Source organism: Heptranchias perlo, chromosome 20 (genome assembly GCF_035084215.1).
Source record: "Heptranchias perlo isolate sHepPer1 chromosome 20, sHepPer1.hap1, whole genome shotgun sequence".
NCBI lineage: Eukaryota > Metazoa > Chordata > Chondrichthyes > Hexanchiformes > Hexanchidae > Heptranchias > Heptranchias perlo.
Window position 1 is genome coordinate 17,174,099 of NC_090344.1, and position 21,113 is coordinate 17,195,211.

Sequence of the window (21,113 nt, forward strand, 5' to 3'; positions counted from 1 at the left end):
TCTGACACTGAGGAACCAATGAGCGAAACTTTATTATAAGATATTGTTTATTGTGAAACAGCAAAGAAAACATTGCATTTTGAACGATTGAGGTTCAGTTCTGTGCAAAAAGAAACTGAGACCACAAGGTGTTTGCAACAAGCCGCCTTTTAAGTTGATGTCAGGCTCGCTAACATTGCAGCACGAGGTGTAGACACCGCGCTGATGATCTTCATGTGTATCCGGGCCTTTCAGACACTTCGTGTGGCACAGGAGCTTTCCAATCCCCTGGACACCGACACATCCGTCGAAGTAGCATTCACCGGCAGGACCGACATCTCGCCCCCTTTGCCAGACTTCAGCAAATTTAACGCTGAAAATACAAAACAGGACGTGTAGTGAGAGTGCGCTGTTGTTTTATAAAGTGTAGGAGTCCATATATGAGTGTGATGTTCACATATGAACTGTGGGTGTGTATATATGAGTGTGATGTTTATATATGAACTGTGGGTGTGTATATATGAGTGTGATGTTTAAATATGAACTGTGGGTGTGTATATATGAGTGCGATGTTTATATATGAACTGTGGGTGTGTATATATGAGTGTGATGCTTATATATGAACTGTGGGAGTCGAGATATGAGTGCGATGTTTATAAATGAACTGTGTGTGTATATATGAGTGTAATATTTATATATGAACTGTGGGAGTCTATATATGAGTGCGATGTTTATATATGAACTGTGTGTGTATATATGAGTGTGATGTTTAAATATGAACAATGTGTGTGTATATATGAGTGTGATGTTTATACATGAACTGTGGATGTGTATATATGAGTGTGATGTTTAAATATGAACTGTGGGTGTGTATATATGAGTGCGATGTTTATATATGAACTGTGGGTGTGTATATATGAGTGTGATGCTTATATATGAACTGTGGGAGTCGAGATATGAGTGAGATGTTTATATATGAACTGTGTGTGTATATATGAGTGTGATGTTTATATATGAACTGTGGGTGTGTATATATGAGGATGATATTTATACATGAACAGTGGGAGTGTATATATGAGTGTGATGTTTATATATGAACTGTGGGTGTGTATATATGAGTGCGATGTTTATATACGAACTCAGGGTGTGTACATATGAGTGCGTTGTTTTTCTACGACTTGCGGAATAAACAGGAGCTGCAATTCCTCCTGGGGTTATGTTTTCTTCCAAGACAATGATGTAAAGGGATAATTTGACAAGCGGCCGAAATAGCTCGGTTGGGAGAGCGTTGGACTGAAGATCTTAAAGGTCCTTGGTTCAATCCCGAGTTTCGGCAGGTTTTGGTTATTTAGTTTCTTCTTCCTTGCTTCGATTCTCGCATTTCATTGCAGTGAAATTTGATACCCGCCACTGAAGGATTGGGGATGAAATCGAGAGGCATCAAGGATGGGAAATATTTTTTCGTCTTGATTTAGTTTTTATTTCTCTGTTACCTTCTCCCTTTTTCTCTTGTTTTTTCTCTTTCGGTGCCGGGGGACAATTTCATTTGATGCATTTGTCCTAAACCGATGCCTTTTCCACATCTCGGGGCGGTCAGACCCGCTCTGTCTGTCTGTTGCTGCTGATGATCATTAATGGGAACAGGCCGCGAGTTAAACGTTTCTCTGCAAACCGGAGAAAGACAAATAAAAAGAAAGACGTGTTTCTCCGGCCCAGGGGCAAAGTTACAATGGATGTTATTCAATAAAACTGTCCCCGTGAATTTGTCTGTGGACTTGATTGTAAAGCTTGCATTTTAAAAGTTACAAAAACCCGAAATAAATAAAGTAAATTACAAGAATTGAATCCATGATCATGACATTACGGCATACTCTTTGCAAATGAGCTAACCGGCGGTCCGAACGGCTGTTTAATTAATTGTTGTACCTGTATGCTGATTGGTAGCGATTTCTGTGCTTGGACCCCGAAATCTCCCTGCTCCTCCATAGTTCCTTTTTTCTCACCATTTAGAAAATACTCTGATTTATCTTTCTCAGGTTTAAAGTGGATGACCTCGCTCTCCCCCACATTGAACTCTATTTGCCGCAGTTTTGCCCACTCACTGAATCGATTAATTCCCACTTTTCAACGTCCTGCTTCTATCCACATGACTTATTGCGCCACCAGAAGGCTGCGTGTTCAAATCACCGGGTAACCGTTACTTCTCGAGCTGATCGGATTCTGGATCGTTCCGGAATGAATGTTTCATCTGCTTTTTCTCAATAAACAGAACCTTGCTCAAAAGTCTGCTTCCCTGGTTCCCAAATTTCAGGAAGGCGTCTCATTCTGCCCTTGACTTTTGATCTTGACCTGCAATTGAAACTTTTGCAAAGAGGGAAATAACTCGCCAAATCGCTCCACGTGAATCTGAAACGCTTTCGGAAGAAGTTCAGTGCAAACAATCAGGACTTTAAAGGCACCTCAATGACCTGCACTTTCATTGAATGAGTTTTGTTCGCCTCTCGGCTTTCATCTCACTGAAGTTAAGAGTGTGACCGCCTTGTATCTGTCAGCGTGTAAGTGACGAGTTTGGGGTCGGTATGGGTCGTCTTTATTTTTGAAATCTCACCAAGCAACAGGGAAAAGAAACTTCGAATCAAACTGTCCCTGTCAGTGAAGAATTGAAGTGAATATCGCTCCAAGCAGATCTGGACAATGAGCAGTGCAGCCGCACAGAAGTCCCAAATCCACCCTCTCGCCACTCGGCAATCACAACTTTACTCCGTCCCAGTATCGCCACGCTGAAATCAAGTATTTCTCGAACACCTTTTTTTCAACATCATAGTTACTGGTTTAATAGTGAAGACTACGGTCCGCTTCACTGTAAGTGCAAGCGACAACTTTGTAGACATCGTGTCGTGTCACAGAGCTGCTCCTTGGACCTGCTCATTTCATCTCATCTCATTTTCAGCAAACCTGAATATTACTGGAATATAGAATGGCGAATTACAGCTCAAAAGGTCAATCCTCTCTACCACGAGGGGACTGAGTCTTCCAACATACGGTGGTTAATGGCAAGGTTGGCTTCATGTTCAGAAATAACACAGCACAGATTTTCACTCATGCAAGCTGCACACCCTTTATTTTGGAAAAGTAAACTGATTGGAAGAAAGCTGTTACATTGAGCGCGGCAAGCTGAAGCTTCAGCTCGATGAATTAGTCCTTCAGCAAATACAAAGTTGTGTTTCTGTGGCGCAATTGTTTTGCGCGTTCGGCTGTCAACTGAAAGGTTGTTGGTTCAAGCTCCACCCGGTGGACGCTGGGTAGTAACTTTCACCTGAACATTCAATGTCTCGCGTTTCCAGCATTCGAATGTGTGTCCTGTCTGAATGAAAATATACAGGTGAGGTGCCTGAAGATTGGAGGGTAGCAAATGTTGTGCCTTTGTTTAAGAAGGGCGGCAGGGAAAAGCCTGGGAACTACAGACCGGTGAGCCTGACATCTGTAGTGGGTAAGTTGTTGGAGGGTATTCTGAGAGACAGGATCTGCAGGCATTTGGAGATGCAGGGACTAATTAGGAACAGTCAGCATGGTTTTGTGAGTGGAAAATCATGTCTCACGAATTTGATTGAGTGTTTTGAAGGGGTAACCAAGAAGATAGATGAGGGCTGTGCAGTAGACGTGGTCTACATGGACTTCAGCAAAGCCTTTGACAAGGTACCGCATGGTAGGTTGTTACATAAGGTTAAATCTCACGGGATCCAAGGTGAGGTAGCCAATTGGATACAAAATTGGCTTGACGACAGAAGACAGAGGGTGGTTGTAGAGGGTTGTTTTTCAAACTGGAGGCCTGTGTCCAGCGGTGTGCCTCAGGGATCGGTGCTGGGTCCACTGTTATTTGTTATTTATATTAATGATTTGGTTGAGAATTTAGGAGGCATGGTTAGTAAGTTTGCAAATGACACCAAGATTGGTGGCAGTGTGGACAGTGAAGAAGGTTATCTAGGATTGCAACGGGACCTTGATAAATTGGGCCAGTGGGCCGCTGAATGGCAGATGGAGTTTCATTTAGATAAATGTGAGGTGATGCATTTTGGTAGATCGAATCGGGCCAGGACCTACTCCGTTAATGGCAGGGCGTTGGGAAGAGTTGTAGAGCAAAGAGATCTCGGAGTACAGGGTCATAGCTCCTTGAAAGTGGAGTCACAGGTGGATAGGGTGGTGAAGAAGGCATTCAGAATGCTTGGTTTCATTGGTCAGAACATTGAATACAGGAGTTGGGATGTCTTGTTGAAGTTGTACAAGACATTAGTAAGGCCACACTTGGAATACTGTGTACAGTTCTGGTCACCCTATTATAGAAAGGATATTATTAAACTAGAAAGAGTGCAGAAAAGATTTTCTAGGATGCTACCGGGACTTGATGGTTTGACTTATAGGGAGAGGTTGAATAGACTGACACTTTTTTCCCTGGAGAGTAGGAGGTTTAGGCAGTAGTAGAGGCGGGTACAATTTTGTCTTTTAGAAAGCATTTGGACAGTTACATGGGTAAGATGGGTATAGATGGATATGGGCCAAGTGCATGCAATTGGGACTAGCTTAGTGTTATAAACTGGGCGACATGGACATGTTGGGCCGAAGGGCCTGTTTCCATGTTGTAAACTTCTATGATTCTATGATCCTGTACCGTGAAAATTGCCAGCGGAGTGCGTCTAATTTTCCACCATTTAATCTGCTGTCTGAAAAATATTCAAAGAAAACGAGATTGGCTTGAAAGAATTCGGATTACTTCTTGTTTCCACAATGAATGACACTCCCTTTATTTTGGAAAAGTAAAATGGCATTCACATTCCGACAGGTTTCAGTTGATTTGTGAGAGATCTTCAAAGGATCAATCTCCTGTTAAGGCGGCCTTTTTATCTCTCTCTCTCTCTGTTGGCAGAATCCAAAGTGAAATTGGAGCTGGACTAATCAGGCAAGAAATCAGAAATCACTCTAGCAAACAAAATACGGCCGGAAGCTGGAACTCTCTCATCCCAAAGGATGTGGATTGAGGCTCAATTCAAATTTTGAAGTCTGATATTGATAGATCTTTTTTCCGGTTCGGTTACCAAGGGATATGAGTCCAAGGCGGGAAAACAGAGATGAATTACTGATCACCTCATGATCTAATTGAATGGGACAGCAGGCTCGAGGGGCTGAATGGTCTTCTCCTCTACCGATGTTACACTCAGTGCGGGGCTGGACGACTGGTAAGAGGCATCAGACTGACTCCAGAATGAAAATCGGGTGTTCAGATTCTGCCACCTTGGGATTGTCGAACAAACTGAACCCCGACAGCAAAGTCACCACCTGCCTCTCTGCAATATTAGGGTGAGAAGGAGCCCTGCCGCTGGCCCGGCAAGCTCAGTCAGTAGAGCATGAGACTTTTAATCTCAGGGTCGTGGGTTCGAGCCCCACGTTGGGCGATTTGTGTTCCACTTTTCACACTCGGTGATAAACTTTTTAAGTTGAACCTGTTGTCTCCAGATTCGAAAAAGGCACAACCCTGAGCTGTGTGAAAGGAAACCGTGAGCGTTGCCAAATATCCACTCCCTCCCGATTCTACCTTCTCGTTCCCTCCACATGGGACACGGACAGGTTATCGGTTCAATTGGATTCACTTTTTGTTGTTATTAAAAATGTTGAAGGTCAGAAAATGTAATATTTAGGAGATGCCAACGCTGGAACAATTCGCCTCTCTGATACCTCCTGATCCCCCCTTACCCTATTTGATTCTCCCTGTGCTCCTTATCATCGCTGATACGCTCTGTCTCTTACCTTCTCCGATACCCTCAGAGAGTCCATGATCCACTTTGAACCTTGTCAGCGCCATTCACCTGCTCTGATACCTATTGATTGCCCCTTACACAGATGCGCCCTGAGCCGCCTTACACTCTCCCATGCTCGGCAGTCCTTCCCCTCTCTCAGATCTTAATACACTCTCTGATGCCATTTGACTGGCCGCTCTCCTCTTTGAGCCCCCTAACACTCTCTGATGCCCTCTGATAGTACCTTCCCCTCTCTGAGATGCCCTTGCCCCAATGGATGTCCACTAAGAAGCGATTAGACGCCCTGAGGCCTTCTCAGAACCAATTACCGTCCCTGCTATCAAAGTGCGGTGTAACTTCACAGGTGGATCTACCGGTCTGTGTTAAGGATGAGATCAAGAGTTTGATCGGTCGCTGCTGCTTCCGCCTCTGAGAGCTCTATCGGCGGTCGTTACCGATCTTCCTCCCATGAACGAGGTGTGGATGTATGAGTGCGCTGTTGATTTATAAACTTTGGTAGTTTACGTATGACAACGATGTTTATATATGAACTGTGGGTGTATCTCTTTGAGTGCGATGTTTATATATGAATTGTGGAATGAACAGGAGGGGCAATTCCTCCTGGGGTTATATTTTCTTCCACGACAATAACACAAAGTAATCGTTGGGTGTAGAGCCGAAATAGCTCAGTTGGGAGAGCGTTAGACTGAAGCTATGAAGGTCCTTGGTTCAATCCCGAGTTTCGGTAGTTTTTGGTTGTTTACTTTCTTCTTCCGTGCTTCGATTCTCGGATTGATTTGCAGTGAAATTTAATTCCCGCCACTGTCGGATTGGGGATTGAATAGAGAGACATCAAGGATGGAAAATATTTATATCGTTTGTATTTGGCTGTTATTTCACTGTTACCTTCTGCCTTTTTCTCTTGGTTTTGTCTCTCTCGGTGCCAGGTGACTATTTGATTTGTCCGAAACTGATCCATTTTCCACATCTCGGGGCGGTCAGACCCGCTCTGTCTGTCTGTTGCTGCTGATGATCATTAATGGGAACAGGCCGCGAGTTAAACGTTTATCTGCAAATTGGAGAAAGACAAATAAAAAGAAAGACGTGTTTATCCTGCCCAGGGGCAAAGTTACAACGGATGTAATTCAAAAAACGGTCCCCGTGAATTTTTCTGTGGATTTTCTTTGTAAAGCTTCGATTTCAAGAGTTACAAAAACGCGAAATAAATAAAGTAAATTACAAGAATCGAGTCCGTGATCATTATGTTACAGTATACTCTTTGCAAACGAGTTAACCGGCCGTACCAACGGCACATTAGGCTGTTTAATTAATTTTTGTACCTGCAGCGATTTCTGGACTTGGACCCCTAAATCTCTCTGCTCCTCCACAGCACCGAGTTTCTCACCATTTAGAAAAGACACTGATTCATCTTTCTGAGATTGAAAGTGTATGACCTCGGTCTCCCCCACATTGAACACTATTTGCCACAGTTTTGTCCACACACTTAATCTATCAATTCCCACTTTTCAATTTCCTGCTATCATCTGCGTTACTTCCTGCGTCACCAGAAGGCTGCGTGTTCAAAACACGGGGTAACCGTTGCCTTTAGAGCTGATAGGGTTCTGCATCGTTCCGGAATGAATGTTTCATCTGCTTTTTCTCAATAAACAGAACCTTGCTCTCAATCCTGGTTCTCTGGATCTCAAATTTCAGCAAATCGTTTCATTTTGCCCTCGACTTTTGATCTTGTGCTGCGGATGAAACTTTTGCAAAGAGGGAGAAGAAGTCTCCAAATCGCCCCACGTGTATCTCAAACGCTTTGGGAAGAATTTCTGTGCAAACAATCAGGAATTTAAATGCACCTCAATGACCTGCACTTTCATTGAATGAGTTTTTTTCGCCATTGGAATCGACGTGAAATCGCTGTCGGCTTTCATCTCACTGAAGTGCAGAGTGTGGCCGCCTTGTATCGGTCAACGTGTTAGTGACGAGTTTGGGTTAAGCACGGGTCGCGTTTATTTCTGAAATCACACCAAGCACCGGGGAAAAGAAACTTAGAATCAAACTGTCCCTGTAAGTGATGAATTGAAGTGAATATCGCTCCAAACAGATCTGGACAATGCGCAGCGCAGCCGCACAGGAGTTACAAATCCAACCTCTCGCCACTCGGCAATCGCATTAACTGAACTTTACTCTGGCCCGTGTCACCGACCTGAAATCGAGTCTTTCTCGGCCACATTTTTTCTCAATAAAATAATTACTGGTTTAAGAGTGAAAATTGTCGTCCACTTCACTGTTAATGCAAGAGACAACTTTGGAGACACCGTGTTGTGTCACAGACCTGCTGGTTTGTCCTGCTCATTTCATCTCATCTCATTTTCAGCAAACCTGAATATTACTGGAACAGAGAATGGCGAATCACAGCTCAGAAATCAATCCTCTCTTCCACGAGCGGACTGAGTCTTTCAACATACTGGTGTTTAATGGCAAGGTGAGTTTAATTTTCAGAAATAATACAGCACAGATTTTGACTCGTGCAAGCTGCACACATTTTATTTTGGAAAAGTAAACTGATTGGAAGAAAGCTGTTACATTGAGTGCGGCAACCTGAAGCGTCAGCTCGATGAATTAGTCCTTGAACATTTGCAAGGTCTGTTTCTGTGGCGCAATTGGTTCGCGCGTTCAGCTGCTAATTGAAAAGTTTGGTGGTTCGAACAAACCAGAAAAACGCTAAAGCAAGCTTTTACCTTAACATTCATTGTCTCGCATTTCTTGGTTTCGAATATGTGTCTTGTCTGCCAGAAAATGTACCGCAAACATTGCCAGCTGAGTGCGTCTGATTTTCCACCATTTCATCTGCGGTTGGATGACAGGCATCTGAAAAATATCCAAAAAAAACGAGATTGGCTTGAACGAAGTCGGAATACTTCTTGACAGAGAAGGTTCGAGGGTTGCAAGCGAGCTCCTTCACACTGACATGGATATTTCTGCAGTGAGCGACATCAGACTGTTTCCACAATGAATGTCACTCCCTTTAATTTGGAAAAGTGAAATGGTATTCACATTCCGACTGGTTTCAGTTGATTTGTGAGAGATCGTTAAAGGATCAATCTCCGGTTAAGGCGGCCTTTTTCTCTCTCTCTGTTGGCCGAATCCAAAATGAAATTGGAGCTGGACAAATCATGCAAGAAATCACGAATCACTTTAGCAAACAAAATACGGTCGAAAGCTGGAACTCTCTCATCCCAAAGGATGTGGATTGTGGTTCAATTCATAATTTGAAGTCTGATATTGATAGATCGTTTTTCGATTCGGGTACCAAGGAATATGAGTCCAAGGCGGAGAAACAGAGATGAATTGCAGATCAACTCATGATCTCATTGAATGGGGCAGCAGGTTCGAGGGGCTGAATGGCCTTCTTTTGTCCCGATGTTCCTAAACTGCTCAGCGCGGGGCTGGACGAATGGTAACATACATCAGACTAACTCCAGAATGAAAAAACGGGTGTTCAGTAGTAGATACCCTGAGATTTTGGAACGAACTGAACTCCTGCAGCAAAGCCAACAGCTGTCTCTCTGCAATAATAGGATGGGAAGAATTTTGGTAGTCGGCCCGGCTAGCTCAGTCGGTAGAGCATGAGACTTTTAATCTCAGGGTCGTGGGTGCGAGTCCCACGTTGGGCGATTTGTGTTCTACTTTTCACACTGACTGATAAAAGTTTCGAAGTGCAACCTCTTATCTCCAGATTCTGACCAGACACAACCCTGAGCTGTGTGAAAGGAAACCGTGAGCGTTGCCAAATATCCACTCCCTTCCGATTCTCCCTTCTCGTTCCCTCCACATGGGACACGGACAGGTTATCGGTTCAATCGGATTCATTTTTTGCTGTTATTATAAATGTTGAAGGTTAGAAAATTTTATATTGAGAAGATTCCAACTCTGGATCAATTCGCCTCGCTGATACCTCCTGAGCAAACCTCCCCCCACCGCTCTTGCCCTCTTCGATTCTCCCTGAGCGCCTTACCTTCTCCGATGTCCTCAGAGAATCCATTGTCCTGTTTACACCTTTTCAGTGCCCTTATATGTTCTCTGATACCCGCTAAATGCCCCTTATCCACTTAGACGCCCTGAGCCTTCTTACACTCTCTGATACCCTCTGACACTCCCTTGCCCTCTCTGAGATCCCCTTAGATTCTGTGATACTCTCTGACAGTCCCTTCCCCTCTCTGAGATCACCTTACACTCTCTAATACCCTATGCCACTCCCTTTACCTCTCTGAGATGCCCCTGCCCCACCGGATCGCCACTAAGAAGGCATTAGAGTCCCTGTTTCCTTCTCAGAACCCATTACCCTCCCTCATAAACAAGTGCGATGCAATGTCACAGGTGGATCTCCCTGCCTGTGTTAACGATGAGATCCAGAGTTTGTTCGGCTCCTGCTGTTTCCGCATCTGCCACTCCGAGAGCTCCAGCGGCGGTGGGAACTGATCTCCGTCCCATAAACTCAGTGTGTAAGTTTTAGTGCGCTGGTGTTTCATAAACTGTGGGAGTGTATATATGGGTGCGATGTTTATTTTTGAACTGTGGGAGTGTATATATGGGTGCGACGTTTATATATGAACTGTGGGTGTATATATATGAGCGTGATGCTTTTTTATGAACTGTGTGTGTATATATATGAGTGCGATGTTTATATATGAAGTGCGGTAATGAACAGGAGCGGCAAGGCATCGCGGGTTTATATTTTCTTGCAAGACAATGGCGAAAAGTTGCATTTGCTTTGGTGTCCCAATAGCTCATCTCATTCGGAGTTGCATTAGACTGAAAATTTAAAGGACTTTGGTTCACTCCAGTGTTTGGCAGTTTTTGATTATTTAATTTCTTCTTCTTTGGGTCAATTCTCACATTTATTTACAGTGAAATTTTATTCCCGCCACTGAAGGATTGGGGCTGGAACAGAGGGACATCAAGGATGGGAAATATTTCTATCGTCTTCATTTGGTTTTTATTTCTCTGTTACCTTCTGCTTTTTTCTCTTGGTTTTGTCTCTCTCGGTGCTGGGTGAACAATTGATTTGATGCATTTGTCCTGAACTGATACCTTTTCCACATCTCGGGGCGGTCAGACCCGCTCTGTCTGTCTGTTGCTGCTGATGATCATTAATGGGAACAGGCCGCGAGTTAAACGTTTATCTGCAAACCGGACAAAGACAAGTAACAAAAAAGACGTGTTTCTCCGGCCCAGGGGTAAAGTTACAATCGATGTTATTCAAAAAACTGATCCCGTGAATTGATCCGTGGACCTGTTTGTAAAGCTTGGATTTTAAAAGTTACGAAAACCCAAAACAAAGCCCCTTCTCAGCCCACACAGTTTTCAATCTTTTTTGTACCTATACTAGTTTGAAATGATTTCTGTACATGGCCCCCAAAATCTCTCTGCTCCTCCACAGTTCCGAGCTTCTCACCATTTAGAAAATACTCTGGTTAATCTTTCTTACATTTAAAGTGGATGACCTCGCTCTCCCCCACATTGAACTCTATTTGCCGCAGTTTTGCCCACTCACTGAATTTATCAATTCCCACTTTTCAACTTCCTCCTTCTATCCACATTACTCACTGCTCCACCAGAAGGCCGCGTGTTCAAATCACACCGGGGTAGCAGTTGCTTTTCGAGCTGATTGGATTCTGGATCGTTCTGGAATGAATGATTCATCTGCTTTTTCTCAATAAACAGAACCTTGCTCTAAAGTCTGCTTCACTAGTTCCCAAATTTCAGGAAGGCGTCTCATTCTGCCCTGGACTTTTGATCTTCAACTGCGGATGGCACTTTTGCAAAGAGGGAAAAGAAGTCCCCAAATCTCTCCACGTGAAGCTCAAACGCTTCGGGAACAATTTCAGTGCAAACAATCTGGACTTTAAAGGCATCTCAATGACCTGCACTTTCTTTGAATGAGTTTTGTTCGCCTTTGCATTTTACCTTGAAATCGCACTCGGTTTTCATCTCAATGAACCAGAGTGTGACCGCCTTGTATCTGTCAGCGTGTAATTGGCGAGGTTGGGGTAAGCACGGGTCGTTTTCAACTTCTGAAATTTCACCAATCACCAGAGAAAAGAAACGTGGAATCAAATTGTCCCTGTCAGTGACGAATTGAAGTGAATATCGCTCCAAGCAGATCTGGAGAACTCGCAGTGCAGCCGCACAGGAGTTCCAAATCCAGCCTCTCGCCACTCGGCAATCATATAAACTGAACTTTACTCTGGCCCAGTGTCACCGCGCTGAAATCGAGTATTTCTAGGCCTCTTTTTTTCTTAACATTATAGTTACTGATTTAAGAGCGAAAACTGCCGCCCGCCTAAATGTAAGTGCAAGAGACAACTTTGTAGACACCGTGTATTGTCAGAGACCTGCTCGTTGGACCTGCTCATTTCAACGTATCACATTTTCAGCAAACCCGAATATTATTGGGAGAGAATGAAGAATGGCGAATCACAGCTCGAAAGATCAATCGTCTCTACCACGAGGGGATTAAGTCTTCCAACACACAAGTGTTTAATGGCAAGGTGAGTTTAATGTTCAGAAATAATACAACACAGATTTTCACTGGTGCAAGCTGCACACCTTTATTTTGGACAAGTAAACTGATCGTGGAGAGATGTTAAATTGATCGCCGCAACCTGAATTTTTAGCTCTTTGAATTAGTGGTTCAATAGCAAACGCATTGCTTCGCTGTGGCGCAATAGGTTAGCGCGTTCGGCTTTTAACATAAAACTTAGTAGGTCAGAACCCACCCAGAAACGGTAGGGAAACTTTCATCTTAAGGCTCATGGTCTCGCATTTCCTCGTTTCCAATGTGTGCTTTGGCTGAAAAAGAAATGCCCGGTTTCGATGCCCAGCTGAGTGCGGCCGATATTCCTCCATTTAACCTGTGATTGGATTCACGGAAATCAGAATTCTTCTTGGCAGACAAGGTCCGAAGGTTGCAGGAGAGCCGCTTCACTCTGACATGGATATTTCTGCAGTGAGCGACACCAGACTGTTTCCACAATGAATATCAATCCCTTTTATTTTGGAAACGCAAAATTGTCTTCACATTCCGAAGGGTTTCAGTTGATTTGTGAGAGATCATTAAAGGATCCTGCAGCGCTGCCTCGGACAATAACACCAGTTCTAAGCCGCATTTCAGTCGCGGCAACAAATCCTTACATCCGAGTATCTGCAGCTTTAAATCCGAGTATCTGCACCGCTACACCGGAGTATCGCACCCTCACACGCGTTAACTCATTAACTGTCCGCAATCACCTATAACAGCATCGGGAACGCTGAACAAAATCTAACACAGAAGAAATGAGCTTTATAACTTTTCACTCATGTACGGACACATTTATATTCACTGGACTTGAAGGGAGATTTGGGGAAAGTGGGCGCTGATACTCAGAAACTCTCCCTCACGTATCGCTACTTGGTGCTATTTTTTTCAGCAGGCTCGTTGGTCTAGGTGTCTTATTCTCGATTCGGGTTTGCTGATTGAAATATGCGAGAGATCCCGGACGAGCCCTCATTTTCCCCACGCCTTTTGATCTTGACCCGCTGTTAAAACTAGCGATTTCGGTGCTGGAATGTAAAATTTTGCAGCAAAACCGCAACAGCATCATTAATGTTCGGCAAGGAAGTGAAATAACCCCTACACTTCCTCTTATACAAGTGGCTCCAGTCCCACCCGAATTTATAATGCTTAATCCACTCTGAGCTGGATTGGCGAAACACTCTCAAGTAGGAGGCTCATCATCTGTTCACTGCTAAAAGTCAATCTCCTGGACTTCTAGCTCTGTCAGACTGCATGTTCCTTCAGACAGATTTCTAACGGGACACATGCATCCTGCTGCCGTGCGAGCATTGGTGCTTCAGGGGTAGAATTCTTGCTTGCATTAATTCTATTCCTGTAAAAGTAGCTCCTGAAGATCACAAGATGGAAAGTATCATGTCTGAGCGGTCTCACCAGCTGGTTTAAAGCTCAAGCTAAATCCCACAATTTGTCTTTGGATCAAAATCATAGTTTGTGGCGCCGATTCCGCAGTCCACCTCCTGTAAAATAATAACACTAAACATCTCATCTGTTATTGCAACAGCGTAGACGGGAGGAACCACATGGCCATTCAAATAAGCAGATGCATTTTGGAACACACCAATTGAACCTTCAACTCCGGTCGAAATGTTCACAAGGAAAAGGACTGGTTGATGTAGGTGAGACTCGACTAACAACCTCGGTGTTTCCCGACCCTGTACGGTCATATAAGGACCGCGCACTGACTGATTGCGCCGCTGGAGCCAGGTCACTCTGATCACCTGTCCCACTCTGCTGGAAAGAATATTATGGTGAGAGGCCCTTACCTGTGGAAACGTGTCCTGTCCTCGTGATGAAAATAATATCTACGATTTCACTTTCAGCTTTTTTCACATCCTCTGCTCCATCGCACCACAATCTGGTTTTCTGAGAACAGATCAAAATAAACATTGGCAGAAATTCTAACAGCAGTGGGATTCAAACCCACGCCTCCATAGAAATTTGATGGAACACCTTCGACCACGAGGCCACGCTACCATAATGTCACAGTAATGTTTAAAGAGCTGTTTAATGCTCAAATAAATGAACTGAAGTTGATTGATCGCATTTACCCCGTGCTGGGGTTGTTCTGCTTAGAGCAGAGAACGTTAAGAGGAGATTTGATAGAAGTGTTCAAAATCATGAAGGGTTTGGACAAAGTAAATGAAGAGAAACTATTCTCATTGGCGGAAGGGTCGAGAACCAGAGGACACAGATTTGAGATGATTGGCAAAAGAACCAAAGGCGACATAAGTAAACACTTCTTTACCCGGCGAGTAGTTATAATCTGGAATGCGCTGATTGAAAGGATGGTGGAGGCATATTCAATGGTGGCATTCAAAAAGGAATTGGATAAGTACTTGAAGGGATAAAAATGCAGGGCTACCGGGATAGAGCGGGGAATGGGACCAACTGGATTGCTTTTACAATGAGCCGGCACGGACTCGATGGAACGATTAGCCTCCTTCTGTACTGTAACCACTTTATGATCGTATGATTCTATTTGTAATCTTTAATTTCTTTGCTTGCATTTCTCTATCTCTCCCTGTCTCTGTCGCTCGTGTTGTCCCCTGATGGACTTCTCAGGCTTCCTTGAACGGCGATTGCTGATCGAACCTACAACACCAGCAGAGAAGGTTAAAGAAAGATTGAGACGGTCGGAAAAGTAAAGGTGCAACCCAGCTGCTGCAGCCAATGTCTAAACATTTATGTCTCGTCGCTCTCACAGTGAAACAAATCATAAATTTGATTAAAGAATTCTTAAGATAGAGTGTATGTTATCACCATGCCGAGACAGACTGCAATCATATCATAGAATCATAGAATCATTAAAATTTACCCCAACGGAGGCCATTCGGCCCATCGTGTCTGTACCTGCCGGAAAGAGGTATCCAGCATCACTCGACTTCCCAGTGTTTGGTCTATCGTCTTGAAGGTAACGGCTCTTCAAGTGCATATTGTAGTGCTTTTTAAACCCGATGAGGGTTTCTGCTTCTCCCACCCTCTCAGGCAGTGAGTTCCAGACCCCCACCACCAGCTGGGTGGAAAGAAATTCCCCTCAGCTCCACTCTAATCCATCTGCCAATTACCTTAAATCTCTGCCCCCTTTTTATTGAACTCTCTGCTAAGTGAAACAGGTCCTTCCTTTCCACTCTATTGAGGCCCGTCATAATTTTATGCACCTCAATTAAATCCCCCCTCCGCCTCGTCGGTTCCAGAGAAAACAACCCCAGCCTATCCAATCTATCCACACAGCTAAACTTCTCCAGTCCTCGCAACATCGTCGTAGTCTCCTATGAAACCTCTCTAGTGCAATCACATCTTTCCTGTAATGTGGTGACCAGAACTATACGCTATACTCCAGCTGTGGCCTAACTAGTGCTTTATTCAATTCTAGAATAACCTCCCTGCTCGAGCATTCCATGCCTCGGGTAACAAAGGAAAGTATCCAGTATGCCTATTTAACCAACTTAACTACCTGTCCTCTTACATTCAGGGATCTGTGGACATGCACTCCAAGGTCCCTCTTTTCAGCTACACCTCTCAGTAACCTCCAAAGCAATGTAGCTTCAGAGAACTAATTCTGAAACGTCTTACTTGATAATACAAGTCGTGCAGTCGAAACCAATTTAGTAAAGGGAAACGAATATTGGTGACAGGAAATTGTTCGTGTACAACTTGATATTACTACACACAGGAATAGAAAACGAGCTTGGATGGACAGAAGAGGTCTGAAAGGATGGCTGATCGGCTTTGGAAAGACAGCGAAACTTCACACTGGATACACGAAACAAGTAACAGCGCTTCGTTGATCTGGATGTATGATTCTCGCTTTGGGGCTTTTGTTGATTAATATCCGAGAAGTTCCGGGTTCAAATCCCGGCTGAGTCTTGCTGTCTCACTACTTTGTGTGAAAAGGCACCCATTGGCTTCTGACATCTTTTCAGTATTGCTGTTGGTAGGATTGAATTACATGCAGAGCATGTTTGAGCTCCAGAGGACAGAGTGATGGAGTTCCCAAGGCGCAACACGTGTAAATTAAATAAAATGTCTCAAGATGATGAAGAGATTGATGCTGAATGTGAATTTCCCCCAGTTCAGGCGGTCTCATTGATATCAGGTGACGGGTTAGAGAACGACATATCGAAGTTTGCCAATGGTCCCAAAATGGTCAGCGTTGCAAGCAGTGTCGATGAAATTATAACATTCCAGTGAGACATCAATATAATAAATGAATGGCCAAAACCGTGCAAATGGATTTCAATTTTGGCAAGTGTGAGGCCATCCACTTTGGACCTCACAAAGATAGACCAGATACTTTACAAAAAGTGAAAAATTCGAAACTGTGGAGTTCCAAAGAAACTTCGGTGTCCCTGTACACAGATCAATAACATGTCATGGACAGGTACAGGAAATAGTCAAAACGGCAAATGGAATGGTGGCCTATATATTTAGATGAGGAGAAAACAAGGGAATAGACATTATTCCACAGCTACACAAAGCTCTGGTTGGACCACACCTGGAGTACTGTGTGCAGTTCTGGACACCCCACCTTAGGAAGGATATACTGTCCTTGGAGGGAGTGCAGTGTAGATTTACGAGAATGATACCTGGACTCGAAGCGTTAAATTACGAGGCGAGATTACACAAACTATGGTTGTATTCCTTGAAATTTAGTAGATTAAGGGCTGATGTGATCGAAATTATCAAGATATTAAGAGGAACTGATGGGGTCGTTACATAGAAATTATTTCCGCTCCTTGGTGTGTCTATGACTTGGGGGCATAGCCTCAACATTAGAGTCAGGACTTTTCAGGAGTGAAGTTAGGACACACTTCGACAAGCAAAGGGAGGTAGAAGTTTGGAACTCTCTTCCACAAACGGCAAATGATGCGAGCTCAATTGTTAATTTTATCCCCGTGATTTATAGATTTTTGTTCACCAAATGTATTAAGAGATATGGGAATAAGGCGGGTGCAGGGAGTTCGGTCACGAATCAGCCATGATCTCATTGAGTTGCGGAACAGGCTGGAAGGACCAAACACCACACTCCTGTTCCGAAGTTCCTCCTTGGTGCAGAATGTAAAATGATCATGCATTGGCTGGGAATCGAACCCGAATCTCCCGCGAGGCAGGCGAGAATTCAGCCCCTGAACCACCAATGCTGGCTTGCGGAGGTGGTGTATGTTTCCATATGGAATCCTATCTGAACGAACATGCCGTTTGCAGCTGCGATGGCCGAGTGTTTAAAGCGGTGGTCTCAAAGCTCCAATGAGGTTTTCCTGCCGAGGTATGAATTCTGCTCGCGGCGCTACGGTTTAAAGATCTCTTCAATGCTTAAATACATTAATTGTAATTAATTGACCGCATTCACCTCTCTCCCAGCATGAGAGATACTTCACCGTGACCAGTTCTTTTATTTAGGCGTCCAATCTTCTCTTCCAAGATTTCAAGAGCCGAGAAGGAATCTCTCCCAATCTGTAACTTAAATTCTGCTAGTTTGCAAAACCTGACATTTATACTCTTCATTTTCTTTGCATGCATCTCTCTATCTTTCCCTGTCTCTGTCTCTTGCCTCTCTGTGTGTCCCCTGATGGACTTCTCAGGCTTCCTTGAACGGCGAAGGCTGAACTAACCTGCAACACCAGCAGAGAAGGGTAAAAAAAGGGACTGAGACGGTCGGAAAAGTAAAGGTGCGACCTAGCTGCTGTAGCTAATGTCTGCTCACTTATGTATCTTCCCTCTCATCGGGAAACAAAGCACCAATTTGATTAAAGTATACTCATGATAGTGTGTATATTATCCCGATGCCGAGACAAACGGCATTCATATCACAGCATCCTCGAAAGTTACACCACAGAAGGAAACCATTCTGCACATCGTGCCTGTGGCGGCCGAAAAATCAGTACCGAGCCTCATCTCACTTTCCAGCGGTTTGGTCCCTAATTCTGTTGGTTACGGATCTTCACGTGCATATTGAAGTTTTTATTTTTCAATGCGATGAGGGTTTCTGCCTCTCCCACCCTTTCAGGCAGTGATTTCCCGACCCCCACCACCCGCTGGGTGGAAAAAAAATCTTCCGCTCCCCTCTATTCCTTCTACCGATTATCCTAAATCTATGTTCCCTGATTATTGACCTTCCTGCTAAGGGAAATAGGTTCTTACTATCCACTCTATCGAGCCGCGTCATAATTTTATACACCGCAATTAAATCTCCCAACAGCATCCTCAGTTCCAAAGCAAACAACCCCAGCCTATCCAATCTAATCTCATAGCTAAAATTCTCATGTCCTGGCAACAGTGTCGTAAATCTCCTCTGTACCATCTCTGGTGCAATCACATCTTTCCTGTAATGTGGTGACCACAACTGTATGTAATATTCTTGCTGTGGCCTAACTATTGTTTTATAAATTTCTCCCATAACCTCCCTGCTCTTACATTCTATGCTTCGGTTAAGAAAGGAAAGTATCCTGTATGCCTTTTTAACCACCTTAACTACCTGTCCTCTTACCTTCAGGGATCTGTGGACATGCACTCCAAGGTCCCTCTTTTCATCTACACCTCTCAGTATCCTCCAAAGCAATGTAGTTTCAGAGCAACCAATTCTGAAACGTCCAACTTGATAATACAAGTTGTACAGACGAAACCAATTTAGTAAAGGGAAACGAATATTGATGACAGGAAATAGTTAGTGTACAACTTGATATTACTGCACACCAGAATAGAAAACGAGATTGGATGGATAGAAGACGTCTGAAAGGATGGCCGATCGGCTTTGGAAGACAGCGAAACTTTACATTGGTTGCACGAAGCAAGCAACAGCGCCTGGTTGATCTATATGTATGATTCTCGCTTAGGGGCTTTAGTTGATTAATATCCGAGAAGTTCCGGGTAAAGATCCCGGATGAGCCTTGCTGTCCCACTAGTTTGAGTGAAAAGACACCTATTGGCTTCTGACATCTTTTCAGTATTGCTGTTGGTAGGATTGAATTGTTGAGCTCCAGAGGACAGAGTGCTGAAGTTCTCAAGGCGCAACACATGTGAAGTAAATAAAATGTCTCAAGACGATGAAGAGATTGATGCTGAATGTGAATTTCCCCCAGTTCAGGCGGTCTCATTGATATTAGATGGGGGGATGGAGAGCGACATAACGAAGTTTTCCGATGACCCCAAATTGGGCAGCGTTTTAAGCAGTGCAGATGAAAGCATAATATTCCAGAGAGACATTAATATCATAAATGAATGGCCAAAACCGTGGCAAATGGATTTCAATTTAGGCAAGTGCGAGGGCATCCACTTTGGACCTCATAAGGATAGATCAGAATACTTTATAAAAGGTGAAAAATTCGAAACTGTGGAGTTCCGAAGGGACTTAGGTGTCCATGTACATAGATCAATAACATGTCATGCACAGGTACAGGAAATAATCAAAAAGGCTAATGGAATGGTTGCCTATATATTTAGAGGACGAGAATACAAGGGAATAGACATTATTCTACAGCTACACAAAGCTCTCGTTGGACCACACCTGGAGTACATGTTCAGTTCTGGGTACCGCACATTTGGAAGGATATATTGTCCTTCGAGGGATTGCAGTGTAGATTTACTCGAATGATACCTGGAATCTAAGCGTTAAATTACGAGGAGAGATTACACAAACTATGGTTGTATTCCCTGCAATTTAATAGATTAAGGGCTGATATGTTAGAAATTTTCAAGATATTATGAGGAACTTATGGGGTGGTTACATAGAAACTATTTTCGCTCGTTGGTGTGTCTCGGACTTGGGGGCATCGCCTGAACATTCGAGTCAGGACTTTCAGGAGTGAAGTTAGGACACACTTCGACAAGCAAAGGGAGGTAGAAGTGTGGAAGTCTCTTCCACAAACGGCAGTTGATGCGAGCACAATTGTTAATTTCATCCCCGTGATTTATAGATTTTTGTTAACCAAATGTATTAAGAGATATGGGAATAAGGCGGGTGCAGGGAGTTCGGTCACGAATCAGCCATGATCTCATTGAGTTGCGGAACAGGCTGGAAGGACCAAACACCACACTCCTGTTCCGAAGTTCCTCCTTGGTGCAGAATGCAAAATGATCGTGCATTGGCCGGGAATCGAACCCGGGTCTCCCGCGTGGCAGGCGAGAATTCTACCCCTGAACCACCAATGCTGACTTGTGCAGAAATTGCATGTTTCTTTATGGAATCCTATCTGAAACAACCTGTCTTTTACAGCTGCGATGGCCGAGTGGTCAAAGCTGTGGTCTCAAAACTCCAATTAGGTTTTCCTGCCTCGGTTTGAATTCTACTCGCAGTGCGACGTCTTTAAGATCTCTTCAATACTCAAATAAATTAAATGGAATTAATTGACCGCATTTACCTCTCTCCCAGCATGAGAGATCCTTCAACGTGGCCGGTGCTTTTAATCGGGCGTCAAATGTTCTCTTCCAAGATTTCCAGACCCGAGAAGGAATCTTTCCCAATCTGTAACTTAAATTCTGCTAATTTGCAAAACCTGACATTTATACTCTTTATTTTCTTTGCATGCATCTTTCTTTCTTTTCCTGTCTCTGTCTCTTGTCTCTCTCTGTGTCCCCTGATGGACTTCTCAGACTTCCTTGAACGGCGAAGGCTGACCTAACCTGCAACACCAGCAGAGAAGGGTAAAAAAAGGGACTGAGACGGTCGGAAAAGCAAAGGTGCAACCCAGCTGCTGCAGCGAATGTCTGCAGACTTATGTCTC

The 21,113-nt window shown here is 43.9% G+C and overlaps 5 non-coding genes across 5 annotated transcripts; 4 read left to right on the plus strand and 1 right to left on the minus strand.

Moving 5' to 3' along the window:
- The first annotated feature begins 1,241 nt into the window (after positions 1-1,241).
- Positions 1,242-1,315, plus strand: trnaf-gaa (transfer RNA phenylalanine (anticodon GAA)). The gene has a single exon. It is a non-coding gene; the product is annotated as a tRNA-Phe (tRNA).
- Positions 1,316-5,353: 4,038 nt separating this feature from the next.
- On the plus strand, positions 5,354-5,426 carry trnak-uuu (transfer RNA lysine (anticodon UUU)). Its single transcript has one exon. It is a non-coding gene; the product is annotated as a tRNA-Lys (tRNA).
- Positions 5,427-6,443: 1,017 nt separating this feature from the next.
- Positions 6,444-6,516, plus strand: trnaf-gaa (transfer RNA phenylalanine (anticodon GAA)). Its single transcript has one exon. It is a non-coding gene; the product is annotated as a tRNA-Phe (tRNA).
- A 2,862-nt stretch (positions 6,517-9,378) lies between these two features.
- trnak-uuu (transfer RNA lysine (anticodon UUU)) lies at positions 9,379-9,451 on the plus strand. Its single transcript has one exon. It is a non-coding gene; the product is annotated as a tRNA-Lys (tRNA).
- Positions 9,452-20,470: 11,019 nt separating this feature from the next.
- trnag-gcc (transfer RNA glycine (anticodon GCC)) lies at positions 20,471-20,541 on the minus strand. The gene has a single exon. It is a non-coding gene; the product is annotated as a tRNA-Gly (tRNA).
- Positions 20,542-21,113: the final 572 nt, after the last annotated feature.